This window comes from Colobus angolensis, unplaced genomic scaffold (assembly GCF_000951035.1).
Source record: "Colobus angolensis palliatus isolate OR3802 unplaced genomic scaffold, Cang.pa_1.0 Scaffold99, whole genome shotgun sequence".
In the NCBI taxonomy this organism is placed as follows: domain Eukaryota; kingdom Metazoa; phylum Chordata; class Mammalia; order Primates; family Cercopithecidae; genus Colobus; species Colobus angolensis.
This window is the reverse complement of record NW_012123931.1, coordinates 2,566,632-2,573,899: the sequence shown is the minus strand read 5'-3', so window position 1 is coordinate 2,573,899 and position 7,268 is coordinate 2,566,632. Positions and strand designations below refer to the sequence as shown.

The following is a 7,268-nucleotide window of genomic DNA, read 5'->3' as shown; positions in this document are numbered from 1 at the left end:
TCTCGCAGGAAGGGGGAGCCCGGCGGCGGCACGGCCGGGGGAGGGGAAGAGAGCAGCAGTCGCCGCCGCCGCCTTGGGGTGGGCGGGGAAGCAGGCAGCTCCATGTTTGCAAGGGGATCAGCCGGGACCGCGGGGCGAAGCCGCCGAGTTCCTGGGGGTTTTCCGTACCACCGGTGCGAGCTCCTTGCCGGCTCGTGGCCTGCCGGGTGCCGGCACCAAATGCTGACTCGACCGCCAAGGCCAGGGAGTTTGGAAACCCGGCAGCTCGCGGGGCTAGCGGCGAGGCGCAGGGGCTCTTTCCGGTGGCCTCTCCCGCCCCCGGCTGCCCCTCCCTCAAGTCCAGTGTTGCCCCCGCCCCCAGAGTCCATAACAACCGCGGGCCCACAGTGCCCGCGCCTCTCCGGAACGCGCCCACCGCCCCCTCCAAGTTTGCGGGCAGAAACAAAACCCTCGAGGCGGCTGCCGCCCTTGTCCAGCGTGGGTAGCCAGGAAAGCCGCGGGCCCCGGCTCGCTCGCTAACTCCAGCTCTCGAGCAACTCCGGGCTCCGCGAGCTCAGTGGGCCCCGCCGACCATGCTCGAGCCGCCGCCCCCTGCCGAGCCCGCACGCCGCAGCTCTGGCCCGGTTCTAGTCGGTGTGCGGAATCTCCCTTTTCTAATATTTTTCTTTTTTAAAAAACGGCACAACAGGAACCGGAGGTCTCCTGCCCGCCCCTTCTCCAGTCCGCCGCCAAAACCTACCGAAACGGACTGCTCGGTGAGATAAACTAGGCAACACGGCCGGCGCAGGGACGACCCCAGGCCGGGCCCACCCCCTCCCCACGGCTCCGGCCCGGCTGGGAAACACACACACTGGCGAGCGGGCGGCGCCAAGAGCTCTCCTTCCTGGCCTGTCCCTCGCCTACCTCGGCCGCGGAACTCCGAGCCTCCCCTCAGCTCGGTCCCAGGGCCCACGGGGCCCACACCACGTCGGGCCGGCCAGACCGAGCGGCCGGCGGACTAACCACCCAAACGCCTGAGATTGGGGGGACCAAATTAAAAGCAGCTGTTTAACATACCTTCCGAGCCAGGCGAGGAGTCCTGAATGGGGGGGAACGCCCCCCACGGGCTATTGGCTCCCCGGCGCTCACGTCAGTCACCCTGGGCCCGCCTCCGCCCTTCGCCCCGCCTCTTCCCCTTCATTGAACGCCCCCTCCTTCCAAAAAATATAAATAAATTAATTGAACTAAACGCGAGTGGGAGACGCATCCGTGGTAGAGGCCCTTATAGCTCCCTCGCCGCCGACTCAAGTTTCTTGAGGTCCTCGGACTGGAGGGAGGCCTTCTGGGACTCGGAGATCCGCTGGGTGGACGCGGAGGAGGAGCCAGCGGGGCTACCCGGCCCCAACTTCCTTCACACACACAACCCATTTGGAACTAGGTAGGAGAGGAAGGTAGGAGCACCCTGGCCACTGGCTGGAGTGGGCAGACCCCTCTGGCTGTGTGACCTAACCGTGCTCGGTCCGCTCTGTTAGGCGCCTAAAAATGAGTGATGCAAACGGGAAGCTCTGCGTCCGCGGGCAACAGGCACTTGTCTGAGCACCTACTGTGGGTGAGGCAGACATTCATACCGTACCTGCTGCTGGGTGCAAATACGGACTGGATGACATGCTTACTCTCTCCCTCCAACGGCTCCAGATTCAGCCGAGGAGATTCTGCGTAAGGAACTAAGTCAAGGCAGGAATGTGTATGAAAATAGGAGTTTGTATGTAAATAGGAGCTCAGAGAAGAGAGATTCCTTCTCGCTGAAGGAAAATTGGGAAAGGTTTCATGGAGGAGGTGGCATTCAAGTTGGGTCTTAAAGATTTCATCCAGCAGAACTGGAGGGGCAGGTCATTTTCAGCAAAGGACACAAAGGGGCAAATGCAAAAAAGGACCTTCATATGTGGCTGTAGTAATTTTAAAAAGTGGGGGTGGGGAGATGGAACAAACAGTTTAAGACTTTTAATTGGGTAAAAGTCTTGGATGTGCACAGCAGAATGTGCAGGCAGCACAGTCACAAGGCCCACAGGCCCAGAACTATAGTGTAAGATGTTTGGCACCCTGGCAGAAAGATGGGTTCTGACGATGCACTGAGAGAAGTGCCTATAGGCAGCAAGGGGAGGCCCAGAGGCTGTTGTATTACTGTGTTTGTAGACTACAGAAGTGCCTCTTGTGGAAGGAATAGCTGGGGGAAGAGAAGGCTTCTTTTCTCTATCAAAGCCACCCAATCCGAAAGCTTTCCCCACCTTCAGCAGCCCTCAAGTCAAAGCTTTGACTCAGATCCTTCCTTGCATCGTTTGCTTTATTTATCATAACTTTCAACCAAAAGGAGTTTCTAGGGACAGAAGCTACCCCACATGTCTGTATTGCAGAGAGCTGAGCCTAGAGCCAGGGCACACAATGTGAAAAAAAAAAAAAAAAAAAAAAAGTTTGTTGAGGCATTGAGGAAAGGAAGTTAATGTGGCTAAGGTGGGGTGTGCAGAATGTAAAGGACCTTGGCGTCCATTGGGCAGAACGAGGGCCTGCTGCCGGTTAGGAAATTATTGGGAAATCTATCCCAATAATTCAGGAGACACATAAGCAGGATTGACCAGAACAGTGACAGTGGGTGAGAAGAATTTTTTTTTTTTTTTGAGACGAAGTCTCACTCTGTCACCCAGGCTGGAGTGCAATGGTGTGGTCTCAGCTCACTGCAACCTCCGCCTCCCAAGTTCAAGTGGTTCTCCTGCCTCAGCCTCCAGAGTAGCTGGGACTACAGGCTACAGGCGTGTGCCACCACACCCGGCTAATTTTTGTATTTTTAGTAGAGACGGGGTTTCACTGTTGGCCAGGTTGGTCTCCAACTCCTGACCTTGTGATCCGCCTGCCTCGCCTCCCAAGGTGCTGGGATTACAGGCATGTGCACCACACCCGGCTAATTTTTGTATTTTTAGTAGAGACGGGGTTTCACTGTTGGCCAGGTTGGTCTCCAACTCCTGACCTTGTGATCCACCCACCTCGGCCTCTCAAAGTGCTGGGATTACAGGCATGAGCCACCGCTCCCAGCCCATGAGAAGAATATTGAAGGAGAGCCTGTATTTGAGAAAGACTCAAGGGGAGTGGGTGAGTGATTCAGTGTGGGTAGTAGAGGGAAAGAAGTAGCCTGTGGCCTGCTGTGTGAAGAGTTGATAGAGCTTGAGGCTACTAGTTAGGTAATATGGGTTCTACACTTAGCATGGTGACTGGTGTTATAGTCTTAGGCAAGTCTCTTCCTCCCTCTGAGCCTCAGTTTCCTTGTGAAATGGGGGTGGAAATTGGAATAGAAAGACTCTAAGGACCTTACATAGGATCCAAGTGGGGGAAGCTTGCCACTGAGGAGACAGGGTAGGTGGGAAGAACTGATTTTGGAAGGGCAGTGGGTCACCCCAAGTGGAGTCTGGAGACTGGAATGTGGGCAGTAGCTCAGTCGATTGAATTATTGGGCAAAAAGTATGGAGAAGGAAAGGCCAGGAGATAAGGACTATGTGTTCAGCAGGAGGCCCACCCTGGCAGAGCCATGGAGGTCAAGGTTCATCCTCCCTAGGGTGAGGACCAAGTTTTTCTTCAGAACAGACATCCCAGCTGGGCAACATAGCAAGACCCTGTCTCTACAAAATATTTAACAATTAGCTGTGCGTGGGCTGGGTGCCGTGGCTCATGCCTGTAGTCCCAGGACTTTGGGACGCCAATCACCTGAGGTCAGGATCACCTGAAGGCAGATCACCTGAGGCCAGGAGTTCGAGACCAGTCTGGCCAACATGAAGAAACCCCGTCTCTACTAAAAATTTTTAAAAATTAGCCAGGTGTGGTGGTGGGCGCCTGTAATCCCAGCTACTCAGGAGGCTGAGGCAGGAGAATCACTTGAACTGAGTGAGCCGAGATCACGCCACTGCACTCCAGCCTTGGCGATAAAAGCGAAACTCCATCTCAAAAAAAAAAATTAGCTGTGCGTGGTGGCACATGCCTACAGTCTCAGCTACTCAGGAGGCTGAGGCAGGAGAATCACTTGAATCTGGGAGGTGGAGGTTGCAGTGAGCCGAGATCATACCTGCACTCCAGCTTGGGTGACAAGAGCAAAACCCTGTCTCAAAAAAAAAAAAAAAATTAGCTGTCCGTGGTGGCAGCATGCCTACAGTCCCAGCTACTTGGGAGGCTGAGGCAGGAGAATTGTTTGAACCTGGGAGGCAGAGGTTGCAGTGAGCCTAATCATGCCACTTCACTCCAGCCTGGGCGGAAGAACGAAACTCTTTGAAAAGAGTTTTTTTTGAGACAGAGTCTCAAAAAGAACCCAGCCGGGTGCAGTGCCTCACACCTGTAATCCTAGCACTTTGGGAGGCCCAGGTGGTTGGATCACCTGAGGTCAGAAGTCCGAGACCAGTCTGGCCAACATGGCGAAACCCCATCTCTACTAAAAATAGAAAAATTAGCTGGGCATGGTGGTGGGTGCCTATAATCCCAGCTACTCAGGAGGCTGAGGCAGGAGAATCACTTGAACCCAGGAGGCGGAAGTTGCAATGAGCCGAGATTGCACCATGTCACTCCAGCCTGGGCAGGGAAGAGTGAAACTCCGTCTCAAAAAAAAGAAAAAAAAAAAAAGGACCAATCCCCTGATGTCTGGATCCCCATCTCAAATTCCTGCTCTATTTCTTAATTTCTTAACGGGCTCTGGCTGAAGGCATAACAGATACTGTGTCAAAGTGAGATGAGGCAGATTGGTGATGGAGCAGAAAGAACTAGTCTGGAAGTTGAGTCCCCTGGTTCCCACTTAGTCCCTCCTTATCTGTGGATCAGCTTCCTCTCCTATATTAAGAGGATAACATAGCAATCCTTGCCCTGTTATGAGGATTAAATGTGATGATAAAGTGTGCTTTATCACCTGGTAAGGTTCTGAGCTGCTGTGGAAGCCAAAGACCCAGCATTTGACAGTGATACTAGGTAGCACGTGCGCTATGGATGCAGTTACTCATGGAGGATTTGCAACTGGAACAGTTACCGCCACTCAGAGAACCAGGCTTTGCTGACACTGCCCATGGTCCTATGTGTGCCACACTGGTGGGGACTTCCTCCTGAACACTTGGCAGACTGAGTTTCTTGAGGACACTTTGATATACCTCTGAGCCCCCAGAGCTCACTGTAGTCAGGTACATAGGGCCCTTTGGAAGGGTCCAGTGATGGTTTCTGACTCAGTATGTTGACACCTGGACAGCACAGCAAGTCCCACATTCTTTGGAAAAGAGAAACCCTTGATTTGGTGACATTGTCCCTCCAGCTGCCAGCTGCACTGAGGGGTTGCATCCATGCTACTCCCCCCACTACCCTATCAGTGAAGACAAAACTAAGTGGACTTTGTGAACCAACTGGTATAGGTAAAAATAATAATGATAATAATAAAATGAAATTAAGTGGACTTGGGTAAGGGCCCTCCTAGGAGAAATCACATTGGTAGGTCAGGTTCTGTTTCCTGGAGGCCCCTTTTATGTGAAAAGTCTCATAAACCAGCCTGGGGAACACAGTGAGACTGTCTCTACAAAAACTAAAAACAAATTTAGTTGGGCATGGTGGCATGTCCCTGTGGTCCCAGCTACTCAAGAGGCTGAGGCAGGAAGTTCACCTGAGTCTGGGAGGTTAAGACTGCCGTTAGCTGTAATCACACCACTGCACTTGAGCCTGGGAGACAGAGCGAGACCCTGTTTCAAACAACAACAACAAATTCTTGTGGAGTTTGTGAGTTAGGGATTATTATCCTTAGTTATAGATGAGCAAACTGAGGCCAACAGCAGTAGAGTGACTTGCTCAAGTCAAATAGCTAAGGGAAGTCTAGGTCCAAAGCCTGAGCTTTACCTATACTCCCACATGCTGTCTTTGTGCACTCCAGCTGGTGACCCAGGTTGGGCCCTGGAGAAAAACAGCCTGACTCCCCTGTTGTTCCACACTCCTCACCTCTCTAACTTAAAGATCAGTTTATCCTCAGACAATTCTAAATGATTTCTGGCCTTTTCCAGAAAATTATCCAGAAAAGCAACATTTGTCTGATGCACATACATACATACACAAAAGACCTAAACTCACAACACATAAACTCAAATCTGTCACACCTCTTGACACGCTCAATCTCACAGGCGTCTCACATACACCCTGTCTCATTCACAAAAAGGACTCATTCAAAGTTCTTTAGGGCACTTATGGTAGGTGGTGATTAAGAGACATTTAGGGCCTGCATTCCAGTGACTCTGCCAAGGATATCAGTGCCAGCACCCTGTCGACACAATCTCTGAGGGCTAATTCTCTCAGTAATATCCAGGTAAGGAGGATATGAGGCTGGCTCCCACAACCCAAAGCATCTTCTAGGTTCAAGGCAAGATGATTTTGGCAAATCATTTATCTTTTCAGTTTCTTTATCTGTAATCTAAGAATCAGAATACCTACTTCAGTGGGAAGATGTGAGATTTAAAATTAAGTGTGCCTGCCAGGCGCGGTGGTTCACGCCTATAATCCCAACACTGGATCAGGAGGTCAGGAGATCAAGACTATCCTGGCTAACACTGTGAAACCCCCGTCTCTACTAAAATTACAAAAAATTAGCCGGGCATGGTGGCATGCACCTGTACTTGGGAGGCTGAGGCAGGAGAATCACTTGAGAAGGGGAGCCAGAGGTTGCAGTGAGCCGAGATGGCACCACTGCATTCCAGTCTGGGCGACAGAGCAAGACTCTTAAAAAAAAAAAAAAAAAAAAATTAAGTATCCCTAGCATTCAGTCAAGAGTTCTTCTACCTTTTTTCCCCTCCTTTATCTCATCCTTACTTCCCTCTTCTCCTGGCCATTCAAATGCAAAGTCCGTTTGAGCAATGAGCCCTGCCAGCAGGCCTAGAGGGCCAAATAATCCCATGATGTGAAGAAACTCCATTTCTCTTGCAATCAGGTTTAGATGGTATATATTCCGTAATTTCTGATTTCTGGGTGGCCTTGGAGGCTTGGAATTTTTGAAGGAATTTTATGACTGCTACTCACTGCCTTGAAATGTTTCCCCTGGCAGAGCACTCAGCATGTTCCTCAGTTTACCTGGCTTTATGTTTTCAAAGTGTTTACTTCTCTTTATCAGTTGTTTGGTGGCCTTTTTTTTTTTTTGAGACGGAGTTTCACTCTTGGTGCCCAGGCTGGAGTGCAATGGCGCGATCTCGGCTCACCGCAACCTCCGTCTCCTGGGTTCAAGTGATTCTCCTGCCTCAGCCTCC

The 7,268-nt window shown here is 51.6% G+C and overlaps 1 protein-coding gene across 1 annotated transcript in view; it reads right to left on the bottom strand.

Annotated features, from left to right (window-relative positions):
* SIN3A (SIN3 transcription regulator family member A) overlaps positions 1-1,052 on the bottom strand; it is a 96,808-nt gene extending 95,756 nt beyond the window's left edge. The window contains exon 1 of the mRNA XM_011932857.1: positions 904-1,052. The gene's annotated coding sequence lies outside the window, so the exon portion shown is untranslated. The remainder of the gene's footprint in view (positions 1-903) is intronic.
* Between the last annotated feature and the right edge of the window lie 6,216 nt (positions 1,053-7,268).